This window comes from Lissotriton helveticus, chromosome 5_1, assembly GCF_964261635.1.
Source record: "Lissotriton helveticus chromosome 5_1, aLisHel1.1, whole genome shotgun sequence".
Classification (NCBI taxonomy): domain Eukaryota; kingdom Metazoa; phylum Chordata; class Amphibia; order Caudata; family Salamandridae; genus Lissotriton; species Lissotriton helveticus.
The window spans coordinates 690724499-690739469 of NC_136065.1; positions in this window are offsets into that span (position 1 = coordinate 690724499).

Sequence of the window (14971 nt, forward strand, 5' to 3'; positions counted from 1 at the left end):
ATCTGGGCGATTTCCACCTCATAGTAAGTACCCTGAGTGCCAATAAGAGCGCTAAGTCTATAAATTGCAGTTGTGCCTTACGTGTTTTGGGTCTTTTCCTGTGCCCTAACAATCAGGGTAGAGCCCCCTCCGGGATCTGCAGTGCTGTGACAGTGTGCAATGTGGTATTGATTGTCCCCCAGTAATGACGTACGTTCGGGCATGTCCATAGCATGTGGAGGATATGTGCTTCATCCTCCTGCCATCTTGTGCAGCAGTGTGTAGTGGCAGGGAACATCCTGTGGAGCCTCTGGGGTGTGAGATATGCTCTATGGAGAATCATGGCCTGTATGAACTTGAACTTAACGTTTCTAAATACCCTCCTGTGGTGACCAAGGATGATTTTCCATTCCCCGTCCGTTATGGGTTCCCCTGTGTCCGCAGCCCAGATCTCCCTGAGTGTGGTATGGGGCGACGCTACATGCTCCCTGATGCCCACATATAGCCATCTCACCAGGTGTCCCCCCGTTCCCATATAATGTAGAAGGTGTACTAATTCATGTTGGTCTGGTTTTGCGCGTTGCGGAGCCCAAGCGCGCCGTAAGTAGTGTGTCACCGAGGCATGTAAAAGGTATAATCGCGGTGGGGCTCCTGTGAGCTGTACAAATGAGGCATGATCCAGTAAAGTGTCGTCTCCGAACAGGTCTCCTACTCTATCCACCCCAGCCTCTGTCCAGGGACGCAGTCTGCGTTGTGTCAGGTGTCCTTGCGGCGTTGGGAGTCCCAGGAGGGGGATTTTATCCGCATAGGGAAGAGTCTCTGCTGTGTATTTCAATGCCTTCCTCCAACAGGTCAGAGCCACATGTAGGAGGGGGTGGCAGTCTCTGGGGATCCTGGCGTTGGGTAGGAGGAGGGAATGGAGATCCCCTCGTGCAGCATGTCCGTTGTGTGAGCGATCTCATGTAGGTCCCTGCCCGCCACCCATCATGTCAACCATTGGAGTTGGCTTGCATAGTAGTAACTCCGTAGGTCCGGTACGCCCAGGCCTCCCCGTCTGGTGCTCAATTGCAATTTTTTAAGGCTAATTCTTCTCCTCCCCAAGCCCCAGACTAGGTTGATCAATAATGTATTTAGTGTGGTAAAAATTTGCTGTGGGAGCAGCACCGGCAGATTAACAAAATAGTACAGTATCCGGGGGAGTAGGACCATCTTTGAGACCGCCACTCGTCCCATTACAGATAAGGGCAGGGATGTCCAAAAGTTCACACTACCTCGGAGACCATTGATTGCCCTTCGGACGTTACCTTCAATCTGGTCTTCCGAGTTCCGGTACACCTTTATCCCGAGATATTTAAACGTGGTCGGTGCCACCTGGATCTCACAGGCACCGAACCGTATATGGGAAAGCTGTTGTCCCTCCCGGGAAAAGAAGCCTAGAGATTTTCCCGGGTTTATGGCTAATCCAGAGATAATCTCAAATCGTTCGAAAATAGTCGCCAGGTGTGATTGGTCCCCACGTAGATTCCGGAGAAACACCAATATATCGTCTGCATATATAGAGACCAGGTTATTAGTGTCTCCAACTGGTATGCCCTCCTCCGCAGCTCTAGTTCGGAGCGCAATTGCCAGGGGTTCCAGCGTCAGCACGAACAGCAGCGGCGACAGCGGGCAGCTCTGACGGGTGCCCCTGTGAATTCCATAACTGTCCGAGGTGTACCTTCCCGTGCGCGCCCTAGCTGTCGGGCTCGCATATAACAAGCGAATCCATTTTATGAGGGCATCTGGAAAGCCGAAGCGGCGTAGGACTTCAAACATAAAATCCCACGTCAGGGAATCAAATGCCTGTCGGAGGTCCAGGGCTATGCAGCCAGCATGTGGTAAGTCCTGGGGGGTAGTTGTCATTAGGGCGTGGAGTCGCCTCGAGTTTTGCGAGGTGCTCCTCTCTGGGAGGAAGCCGCACTGGTCAGTGTGAATCAGGCCAGGGAGATGGTTTTGTATCCGCAGGGCGATAGCTTTACTAAGGATTTTATACTCTGTGGAGAGCATAGAGAGGGGTCTATAATTACTCACGTCTAGGATATCCCTGCCGGGTTTCGGAATAGATATCACCAGAGCCTGCATTAGCGTGGCAGGTAGGTGGCCCGCTTCGTAAGCAGTTTTGTAAACTTTCTCCAGGACGGGTGCCAGTATGTCAGAGTACGTTTGATAAAACTCTCGAGGCAGGCCATCCATACCTGGAGTCTTACCCCGGTTAAGTGTGTGGAGTGCTACTTTTATTTCCTGCTGCGTTATGGGTCCAGCTAGCGGTGCCTGGACTTCCCGGTTTAAGGCTGGGATTGTTAGTTCTCCCAGGAAATCCATCATGTCGTCCCTGGCATCTACAGAGGGAGGAGCATAGAGTTTTTCTAGGTGGTTCCTAAACACAGTGTTAATTTCTAGTTGTGTGTGTGCCTGTTTGCCTGTTATATCACGAATGCTTGTTATCGCAGGGCTCTCAGGGGCGTCTCTAATCAGGCGAGCAAGTAAGGCACCGGATCTATCCGCTTCCGCCTGTTGGCGTTTCAGATAGTTCCTATAGTCCATCACCCTTAGGGTTTCCAGGAGTTCTGCGTGCTCAATGTTACATAACTGTAGGTCATCTTTACGATCAGGGTCCAGTCCCGCCACAGTTTCAAGTTCCCTCAAGCGACCCTCCACTTCACAAAGTTTATCGTGAATTTCCTGTCTGGCTCCCACTAGTCGGCCGATAGCGGCCCCCCTCACCATAGCCTTCATCGCATCCCACACTATCAAGTTCGAAAACATATATAATCTCTTTTTTGATTTTATATTTCTATTTAAAAAATAGAACTATAAAAACATTTGTAAATTTAAGCTGTAACTATAATGTTAGCATTTGTAATATTTGTGTAGTTTAAGTTTGGTTTGAATAGAAAAGATAAATAAAGGTTTTCGAACTATAACAAAGGTTTAACCTAAGGTTTTTTCAGTGAATATATTTACAAATACTTACTTACACTTTATTAACTCTACAATGTAATGAAACTTGAAATGTAGTGAAATGCAACCGTGGTGGTGCTTCCATACATTGCATCGTCATTTTTCCTGTATGTGGAACAGTGTGTGTGTGATAACGTGTGTCTTTATTAAGTCACTTTACCCTGCCACTCTATCCCATTTTAGGAACAAGCCTCAAAGCGTACTTCCTGTTTGGTTGCCTTGGTTAGCGTGGCTGCACTCATGGTTCAAAGCTAGGAAGATGGGATTTTTTGTATAAAGGATGTTTATGCCTCAGTGGATTGCTGTGCAGACATTGCTTTCTTTTGAGTAGTTGGAAAGGTCAACGATATGGTTGCATCTAGGCACTGTGTTTTGCTCATTATAATTTGTTTTCAGTTGTAGCTGTATACAAATTTCATCAGAACAGTGAGACAATGTCCATATTTGGTGTAGTGTGGAAGGTTGTGATGTTCATTAGTGCCATTATTTGGTGGTGTATTGATGATTCTGCTGATCATTAGGTATGATCATATTCCATGTTGAGCATATGGTGTCTTCGCCTGTGCTTCACATAATTTTGACTTCTTGTTCTTACATCTGCGTGAATTTACATCTTGCTTTCAATGGCTCTAAGTAAACAATACAATTAGAAAACAGAAAAGGGGAAAAGAGAACAGGAGGAGTGCAAAGAGTTAAATTGGAAAACCTTAAAAAGACATGGTGTAACCAAACGTTATATGATTATATTGGGTATGAGAGTTACAAGAGAAAGAGCATGATCCAGATTATTAGTTGCGAGTATATATTTCGAAGGCATGAAAAAAGCAGAATAAGGCCAGATGGGCAAAAGAAAAACATGAACTGAGATACAGAAGAACCAACATTTAATAGGAAATGGAGACATAACCACAATAAGTGCAATAACAATAGCTGAACATGAAGAGGATTATGAGATTATTTAAAATGAACTCTGTTTTTGGACTTGACATAAATAAAGAACATGTATGTTTTTTGCAAACCTCCAGTGGAAAATCTTCTAATCTCCTATCTAAATATCACATCTGACTCTGCCACAAATAAATTAACCTACAATGGTGAAATGGACAACTAAGGTATGGAGGTGTGCTGTTATGTACTGCTACGTGTGAAAGTATTTTTAATCATTAGAAAATAGTGCTTAATTTAGGCATTGTTAAGTTAGCCTGAACAGGCCTCCTCTGTTAGCCTGCATTGACATTTATTCCTGTTTGAAGATAGAAATGTGCACTTATATTTTATTTGAATGAGCTTCTCGACATTCATGTGTTTCGTCTGCTATCCTATTTCAGAAAATCAATTAAATTGAAGCTTAGATTGGAGGTCTCTGAATTAATACAATATTTTGTGTTCTGCTGATTAAGCCAAGTTCAGGATGTTTTTGTCTTTGTAACATTCATGTCCCATTTTATAAAGACCATTCATTTTATGAACTGACCATTGTAATGTTGCTTTATATAAAGCTGATGTTATTTCCTAAATTGGTGAGCACAAGCTGAGCACATGTATGTGGCTGTTCTCTTTCAGAAAACCATTTTAATTCAGAGGAAGCATGGTCTCTGTGTATGTGAGTGTGTGTATTTGTTAAATAATCGTTTTCAAGCTTCCTTCCAATGAAACAAAAGTAATAATTTGCAAGGTTAAGTCTGTTGTGATGAATGGGCAGAAGAAGTTCATTGTGTAATGTTTCATTTCATGTTAATATCCTTCTAGTAGATACATCAGGTTATAGGTGCACCAATCTCACTCTTTCGGAAGTAGGCAATGTCTTTAGTGATGGCAAATTACTAATTTGATTCAGTGCTGTGAAAAATTAACTTTTTAGTACCATCCCATTTACATAATGTCATGCTAGGAGTTTAGGTATTTCAGTTGTCTGGAAACCGCATAAAAAAAGACTATATTTTTGGGAAATGTGTCAGTCTTTTGTATTAATTCTTTGAAAGCAGGCTCTATGCTGGTTTGCTTATTCACTTTATACTTAGACTTTCTTTGCTACTCTCTGTAGGCAGAACTTATGTCAGTCCTCCTACTGAACTATACTCGGGTCTGTCTATTGGCTTGCTTCAGAGATTGACCTTATTTTAGTCCTCTCAAAGATTTTGACTGTGACTCTCTTGATTTGAGCTAATTTATGATTGATTAATTAACTACTTTTCGCCTTCTGTAATGACCTTAATATTGAATAAACCTGTAAGGTTTAAGCTGTAATCCAATCTCGTTAGAATTTATTTTTATAGGTTTAGACTTAGGGGCAGATTTACGACTTCTGGCGCATCTCTGCTAATCAGCAGAGACGCGTCAGAAGAGTTGCGACGCATCGGCCCACTCGTGCGCCACCACATATGCGCCGCAATTACAATGCGGCGCACCGTGGCGCTCGGATGGGCAGATGCATGACACGTCCCCGGCGGAATTGCGGCGCATTGCTGGAGTTGCGTCGCAAGCGCGACGCAGCTCCAGCAACGCTCGGGGGTGCACTATCTGTAACATGCGGCGTCAATCCTTATGCCTGCTTCAAGCAGGCGCAGGGTTTTGATGCAGCATGGCCCTAAAGGTGACTGAGTGAAATCTTGTAGATTTCACTCAGCCACTTTTAGGAGGCGTTCCTGCACCGGAACGCCCCCCCCCCCCGCGCCAGAACACCTACATGTGGCGCAGAGCTTTACAAAGTGACGCATCTCCCAATGCGTCACGTTGTAAATACCCCGCAGCGTGGCGCTGGCTTTGCGCCGTGGCTGCGTCACAAAAGTTAAGCAAAGGCAGACTCGGCTGTTCCTATAGGTTAGTAGAAAGGAAAAGTTAAAAGTAAGAAGTAAGACGACGGTCACAGGGAGGGATAAGGTAGTGCTCAGTGGAGTGCTACCCTGGGTATCCAATATGTTGGTATTAATGGCCTCACACACCCTTGCGAGTGTCATGCTTCATCATTGGCGGTTGCTCCTCGTTGGGCAGGCGGTGCAATGCCCAACGGGCTCACCTCAAAGAGGGGCTCTTTAGCGGAGATCTTTTTACCAACTGCCTAAGGGTGAAGTGCGAGTGAGGGGCCATAGGAAAACGGATAGTGTAAAAACGTGGGTTAAAACGTGGCACAAGGTACCGGAGAGCAATTTATTCTGGTGGTCCCTTGCCACAAGTAAAAACAGTGAGTAGCCTATGATCGCTGGAAAATTAGGATTCCACGTAACGATCCAGGACTACAGTACATATCGTGAGGTCAACATGTTTCTCGCCTATGCACACTGGCGGCGATTCTTCAAGACCTAGTGGTTACATCTATCTAAAGTGAGACATGACCTTATAAAGTATCAGTTCAAAATAGTTGTACTACCTGTATGGGACAGCTCTTGCCTAGAGAGACAAAAGAGATCATTACCATGATTTAGTTACAACAATTCCCTTCAAGTGACCGTGAATAAGTCGTGCTGTGGTGGGTGCAGTGACATAAAGATAGTGACATACCAGTGGTAAATTCGTGACCAGTATGTGGTGACTCCATATCACACTGCTACATGACACAGCACTACTAAGTAAGATTAACAGTAAAATAGAGGTTTAAAAACAGCAGCAGTTAAGGTACAGGCGTCCGTCCATAACCTATAGTGCAGGTCTCATATATACTCACCTATAGGTCAAGGTGTCTAGGTGTCAACAGTACCCGGTAGGATTTACATCAAGGGGAAAGAACCATAGGGGTTTAAGGCTAAAAAAGGGGGGAGAGGGAAGGAAAACAAGCACAACAGCAAATGGTATAAAACATTTTTCATGAATCATGTTTACACACTGTTGCTTAGTGGTGTTGGAGAGAGATGTTAATAGTCAGCTCTGGTTAGGCAGCACTCCTCTGTCTCTGTGTTTTGCTTTATTGTCAGGCTCCATATCGGGTACAGTCTCAAAAAGGTTTTAAGACACATACTAAATATGGCTATGTAGGGTTCGTATTACTGTGAATACGTGGAAGTGCTCGAAGTGTGCCTTCGTTGAGATGCAGCGAGTAACTGCGGCGATTTTTAAAGGAGGTATGAAGCGTTGAGATGCAGCGAGTAACTGCGGCATTTTTTTAAAGGGAGGTACGAAGCGTTAGTCGAGCTATTGTTAGGCACTCAGGACGCTGGTGTGAGCGTATCGGTTAATCAAGGGTTGTAAAACCTTACGCGCTGGGTTTGTCAGCGCGGTGCTCGATGCAGATTAGGAGGATTGCCGGGTGCGCTGTCAAAACCCTGGTGGGGGCGTGTCAGCGTATTGGGCGTGTATAAACCTTACGCGCTGGGATAGCGAGCACGATGCTCAATTCTACTTGTTAGTAAGCGTGGGACTCCATTAGGTTTACCCATAGGTGTGGGGGTTGTTGCAAGGGGAATACACTTACTTCTTTAAGCCTTGGTCAGCGCGTGGTCTGCCTACCCATCTCTACCGGGATCCGGATAGTGCCGAGTCCTCGGGTAGGAATCTAGTTAAGAGGTTTGTTGGGGGCGTGGTCAGGGTAGACTTTCCCTCCAGGTCATGTGGGAACCTAAGTTACTGCGGGGGCCATCTTGGAAGGGACCAAAAGTGACACAATGGCGGTGTAAAAGTGGCGCAAGGGGCTTGTAAATCTGCCCCTTAGTCTTAAGGAGGCTCCGTAGGTTTTACGGAGACTCATATTGTCCTTATCTTACTCCTCATAATGAGTTAAGTGTAGGTCTTGAAAACCCACCCATACTGACCGGTACTTCTTAGTATGTTAGGATTTTGTTTTTACAAGTTGCATTGATCTCACGCAGGGAGCACAGCTGTTGGTGAACCAGCACAACTTCACTTGTCTGTCTGTGTTAACTGTGGCAGCAACTCAAGAGCAACTCTGAAATATCCTGAGAGCCAAGGTAGTGGTTCACACTTACTTCCTCATGGAATGTATTCTCGGAAGTCGAACACAGTTTGTCTTTTTGTCAATTTTCATTTTATCTTTACCTCACGATTGTCTTTCACATAACTTTAACTGCTTTGTATGTTGTACATGTGGCAATTCTCCAGTGGTGTGCCATTGACATTGGGGGTTTAACTGTTTCCTGCAGACATATAGACACTTTTGCTTCAGGGTTACCAATTCATATGTAATACAGCCTACACAATTTTTTTTCAGAGATCTGCAGGCAGGAGAACTGGTTAGAGTGCCTTACATTTTAAAGTCTCTCCTTATGCAGTTTTGCAGATATGGCCTTTGTGTGGGGTGATGATCTTCACAGAAGGTCATCTCCAGCCTGGGGCACCCACAACACAGGCATAAAGAGGTCTGAACTATCTGCTCCTGGCTATACACAGAAACAAGGCAGTGATCAGGAAAGAGACAAAATGCTGGTTTTGCATAAAATACCCTTTTCAGTATGAACAACAGACTGCAGCCCCCTTTACCGCCTCCATCTACCAAGTGGCCATGATATAGGAAGGACCTAACTGGATTTCTATAAGAGCCTTATTCCTTTGTCCCCACTTCACTGTTTAATTCTTGTTCCTTCTGCATCGCTTGTGATACATTCCTACTAGCTGAAAAACAACACCAGCTCCATCTTATGCACACGAACAGTATCAGGATTTCCAAAATGGAACCCACAAGCCTCCATCACTATGCTTTGCTTATATGTACAATGCATGTACTACAATAGTGTTGTAGTGTTTGCCTCTAATGGACCGACGCACCTCGCAACTGTTAAGAGGGGGTGGTCCCTGTAGACCCTGACAGCGTGATGATAATAGGCTGGCCCAGCGTAGGCTCAGGCAGCACGCAGAGCAACTAATAAATAGCCCAGGGACCTGGGCGTGGCTCAGTGTTGATCTGGCCACCAACTGCATGACCCGTGTGCTTATGTCCGTGGTGTGCTAGGCCTTGCCCCCATGACTCTACACTGGCGACGAGGTGGTCTGACCACCCTGCCGACACTCGCCACCACTCCTGTGCCCGCTGCCGACACTCTCCTCGCGGGAGCGCCCCTGCCGCGTTTTCTGCACGGCCTACCTTGCCCTGGTGTGCGTGCTCCTGCGCACGCGGCTCTGCCGTGAGCCCCGCCCTCAGCCCGCTGTTGCGGCGAAGTTCCGCACCTTACTCCTGGTGTCTCCCGCGCCCGCCATCTAAGAAGCACCACCAACACCCTGAACGGCCCTTTGCCAGGTGCATCCTGCTGCCGTTTCCGCTGCAAGTGACGGTCGGCTGCGCATGCGCGCACACGCCAGAAATCCCGACGTCTCCTCGGCCCGCTGGCCCACCTGCGGCCTATGTAAGTGAGTGCACTGGAGCACGAGTGCCGCCCCAGGGCCTCCTAGGGCTCCCACTGTACTACAAACACCAAGAGGAAGGCACGTTGGCCCCTTCATCAGCACCAGTGTCACGTGAGTCTGCTGCCTGTGCCACGTGGTGCCTGGTTATTGCGAGCCCACTCTTTGGCCCTGCCTGCCACGCATTCTAGTTCTACCCTGTGCTCCGAGGGCCACTGCCCCCGCAGCACCATCACACGGCGCTTCAAGCGCGCCTTGGGTCACGCCTAGCCCGCACCTATCTGCTGCAGCCCCGACTGGCCACCGCCTCCCGCTGAGCCAAGGCCACGCCTGGCCATTGCACGTGCCGCCGCCTGCCCTGCCTTCGCTGGTGGCTCACCTCAACCACGCCTCTACATGAGCCAACATGGCTACAGTGCCCCCGCTTGAGCCCTTTGCTGTCAATGGGCCCCCGCCCTCCCGAGCAGCTCGCTGGAAGGAATGGGTGGAGCGCCTGGAGAATTTCTTCGAAGCCGCTGAAATCGTAGCTCCACAACGCCGCTCCATGCTGCTCCATCTGGGCGGGGCAGATATTCACAAGATATCCAAACGCATCAGGGAAGCTGGCCCAACAAGAAACTAAACCACGATGCGCGACACCATCACTGCGTACTTCGAGCCATTCGCCAGACCCGACTACGAGCGGTTCCTGCTCCGCCAGGCCCGCCAACTCCCCGAGGAATCTGTAGATGTGTTCTACGCCAGGCTTAAGGAGCTAGCGAGCACCTGCACCCTCCCCGACGTCGACGATGAAGTCGGTGCCCAATTGATCCAGGGTTGTGCGTCGTCCAAACTGCGCGAAAGAGTCCTTTAAGAGGACAACATGCCGAGGAGGGACATTCTGAGGCTTGGCCATCCAAAGAGCTGTCGAAGGCCAGGGCAGCGCACATGGACCTTAAACCAGCTGTCACCATCAAGGAGGAACCAGTGTGCGCCCTGCGTACTGATGTCCAGGAGTCACGGCCCAGGGCTGCCCGACCGAAGTCCACCGTGCCTGCACATACCTCAAGCAGATGGTGCGGAGGCCCATCACCTCATGACGGAGCCTGCCCTGCGCAAGGCAAAACCTGCAGTGCTTGCGGGAAATTAAACCACTTTTCAAAAGGATGTCGGTCAACACTGAGAAGGAGACAGAGCGTCCCACCTCGGAGAGTGCGTGCGATCGAACCGTCCCCCGAAGGTCCGCCCAGCAGTGACATGGATGACGATGAAGCCAATGCAGGGGGTTGCCAAATCCCGCAGCACTTTGCCCTACCAAGGCACAGGTCTACGCCTACGGCACCAGGTCTCTACTCAGATTGTGCGGAGTATTCCAGGCCGATCTCTCCCACGAAGCTGCCGATGAACAAGCCAAGGTATACGTCTCTCGGGAGGGTTCTGGATTCCTGCTCGGCTGCAGGACTTGCCAAGACCTCAACTTGATTCAGTTCGCGTTCACCGTCCATGCCCACGACCTGCATAACCTGCTACACGGGTTCGAGAACCTGTTCGAGAGGATCGGATGTCTGCGAGGCCCTGCAATCCGTCTACACATCGACAAGTCAGTCGCCCCAGTCGCCGTCCGTCACCGGAGAATCGCCTTCCATCTTCGCCCCAAAGTAGAAGCAGAACTGCGCCTGTTGGAGAGAGCGGGAATTATCGAACGGGTGTGTGGCCCTACCCCCTGGGTGTCACCCATCGTCGTGGCGTAAAAACCAAAGCAACCTGATGCTGTCCACATCTGTGTGGACATGAGAGTCCCCAAACTCGCCATCAAGCGCGAGCGCCACCTGACCCCTAAGGTGGACGACATTATTGGAGAATTGTCGGGCTCCAAATAGTTCTCAAAAATGGACCTTCGCTCGGGATATCACCAAATCCCGCTTCATCCGGACTCTCGCCCCATCATGACCTTCTCCACCCACGCAGGACTGTGGCGATAGACTCGTCTCAATTTTGGCATCTCCAGTGCTGCGGAGGTGTTCCAGAACATAGTCAAGAATGACCTCCAGGGGCTGGACGGAGTCCTAAACGTCAGCGGCGACATCCTCGTGCATGCACCCACCCTGGAAGAGCACCTCCAATGCCTCCATGCGTGGTTCACCCGACTTCGAGACAGTGGACTCACCTTCCACTGCGAAAAGTGTGAGTTCCTGAGGAGAGACATCAGTTTCTTCGGATACCGTTTCTCCGACAAAGGCATTGGCCCCGATCCGGACAAAGTAAAAGACATACAGAATGCTCCCACTCGGACATCAGTGTCCGGAGTCCGCAGTTTCCTGGGAATGGTTACATATTGCGGATGCTTCATGAAAAATCTGTCGGATCTGACTGGTCCCCTGCGAGACCTCACCAAGTCCACCAGCCACTGGGTGTGGGAAGTAGACCAAGAAGAAGCGTTCCAGAGAACCAAGGCCGCCCTTTCAGCCAACATGACCTTGGCATACTTTGACCCCAGAAATGAGTCCCAGCTAGTGGTGGATGCTAGCCCCACGGGTCTCGGAGCAGTGCTAGCCCAGCAGTTGGCCTGTGGGGAGTTGGCCTCGGTCGCTACGCCAGCAGGACCCTTACATCCACGGAGCAACGCTACACTCAAATCGAGAAGGAGGCCATTGCAATTTTATGAGGTTGTCGCCACTTCCATATCTATCTGTATGGACATCCGTTCGTGGTAATAACTGACCACAAACCCCTGCTCCCACTCTTCCATGGATCTTCATCACGGCCCCCCGCCGAGAATAGAGAAGTGGGTGCTGCAACTTTAGGAGTTCCAATTCACGGTGGAGTACAGACCAGCAGGGACTCGCAACCCAGCCAACTTCCTGTCTCGGAACGCTCAACCTGTCACGGAACCTGGAGCAGCGGAAGCCACGGCCACAGTAGAGAATGTACGGATGTTCATTGAGCGGTCCAGGCCCCAGCCCATACAGTTGGAAGAAGTGATCCAGGCCACTAAAGACGACGATTGCCTTCAGATCGCCATCCAAGCACTATCCTCGGTTGACTGGAAGCCACTCTAAAACCCGACGTCATTTCACACCATAGAAGCGCAGTCCACGCTGAAGGCTCTCCACCAGGTGCGCCACAAGCTATCAGTCTCCTCGAATGGCTGCCTCGTAAGGGGTCCTCGCCTTGTCCTACCAGGGCGCCTGACTCACCAAGCTGCTCTCCTCGCGCACTGAGCGCACCAAGGGATAGTGAAATCGAAGAACCGCCTCAGGAGTAAAGTGTGGGTCCCGGGCCTAGACCAACAAGTGGAGTCCATCATCCAATGCTGCCCAGTATGCCTAGCGACCAGCCTTCCTAGCCGACCAGCACCAGTGATCACTGAAGCGGGTCCCACATCCCCATTGGAAAGAGCCAGTACGGATTTCGGCACTCTCCCAGGAGGGAAGTATGTTGGTTGTCGTAGATGACTTTTCACGGTATCCAGAGGTTGAAATCCTTTCCTCCACAGCAGCTGGAGATGTCATCCCCAAACTGGAGAAGGTTATGGCAACCCACGGCCTGATCGGGGAACTCCGCACAGACAACGGCCCACCCTTCACCAGCAATGAACTCTCAGAATACCTTTCGTCCCACTGGATCAAGTATCGCCGGGTAACCCCCAGGTGGCCCCAGGCGAACAGGGAAGTAGAGAGGCTGATGCGAACGCTAAACTAGACTATCCAAATTGCCCTTGCCGACGGCCTCATCCTGGAACAAGCCCTGTACCAGTTCCTCCGGGAATATTGCCTCACACCTTACTGCACCACCGGGATCTCTCCGAGCCGCCTCTGTTTTGACAGAACGGTGACTGACATCATCCCACACCATCCGGTGTGGACAGAGTCCTCAAACCCTCCAAATCAGTCGCTGGCACGGGGGACAAAGACCAACCAAGATGCATCCCGGAGAAGACATGCTGAAGACAGTCCCATCGCTGTTGGTGACAGAGTACTCGTACGAGATCGCCACCCAGGCGGAAAGTTCAGGATGCCCTTTGAAGTGGACCCGTGGACTGTGACGGAAGTCAAGGGCACCATGGTAACGGCCTCCCAAGGTAACGAGAAAGTAACTAGGAACGTGTCTTTCTTCAAGAGGATCCCCGCCTACGAATTCTAAGAGTTCTCAATGCCAAACGAGCCTGACACTTCTGAACCGAGCAGCCCGCAGGGGCCAAGAGAAGACAGTAATTGCCGCCCAGCTAACAGAGGAGAAGATAGCCGGATAGCCACTGCTCCAGAAAGTCCCCTTAGCCAGGAACACCACAGTCGCCAAACGGCGCCGGACACAGAAGAATCGATGGCGGCGCCTCTGACACCAGGAGCAGTCAGAGCCGGTACAGCCTGCGGCCCCATCCTCTGCCATCCCAGAAATACCAGGACTTTGTATCCCACTGTTGGCCCCGGTGAGCTAGGAGTGAAGAACTTCGGCGAACCAAGTAAGACTGTTCCATAAGTGCCTTATTTGTCAGAGACTGATGCCCACTGTTTAGTAGTTTAAAATGTTCTCCCAATGTTGTTTGTTTTGATCTTTGGGTAAAGGGGGAATGTAGTGTTTGCCTCTAATGGACCGACCCACCTCGCAACTGTTAAGAGGGGGTGGTCCCTATAGACACCGACAGCGTGATAATAATAGGCTGGCCCAGCGTTGGCTCAGCCAGCATGCAGAGCAACTAATAAATAGCCCAGGGACCTGGGCGTGGCTCAGTGTTGATATGGTCACCAACTGCATGACCCCTGTGCCCGTGTCTGTGGTGCGCTAGGCCTTGCACCCATGACTCTACAGTGTCACAGACTGCACAAACCTGGGAGTACTGGGAGCATCGAAAACGACAGCACTGAAGCCGACTATGCTCTTATTGCCCGCCCTGGTGAAACAGGAAGTCAGGCCGAGGGGAGGAGCTAAGGACTTCCACGGAGCGCAAGGACAGAAATGGGAAGCGGCAAGACGTCCCTGTCATCGGAGGGAGGCGTAGAGAACTGAGAAACGTGTCGCAGGAAGTCGAGTGAGGAGACTGCCTTGGAAACGGTTCCCAAAGAACACGAAGAGCGAAAGAAGGAAGTCCCGGAAGAGCCAGTGTCGGGGAAAGCCATGAGGACATCTCAGGAAGAGGTGACATCTCTTGTCTGTAGGTTGGGTCTTGATTCCGGCCACATCCCAAGAGGGATGTGGCTTAACCAGGTGCGTGCACTGCTCCTAAGTTGAGCCCCTAAAAGAAAGGGAATTTCACGGGCAGGAGGTGTGCGGGCTGGGGCAAGAGGAAAAGCGGAAAATTAAGCGAAATTAGTGACGCTATTCCTACAAAAGTTGAGAAAAGTTATATTTAACTTCTAGCTCCACCCATCCTTTTCTACTTCATTATTTCTGGTTGTTGGTGTCTGCTACCGACTTCTTTTTTTAATATATTTTTTTAGCATGGGTCCTTGCTATAAGGGTATACCAACTACCCACTAATCCCACAAAGCAAAGGACAAAAGAAAGAGATCACCGTTCTAACTCACTCTTTACTACGAAATCCAGATAGAATAGCCACTTACCTGGATTCTTCTTTCTGTTGAGGATACTGGCAGACAGGAACTCCAAAGGCCCTGCAGATGCAAAGATTGTAAAATAAAAAGACAACAAAATAATTCCTAAAATAAAGCTGTGTTGTGTCAACTATTCTAGACTGGCTCACAAATAGCCATATACACAAACATGCACA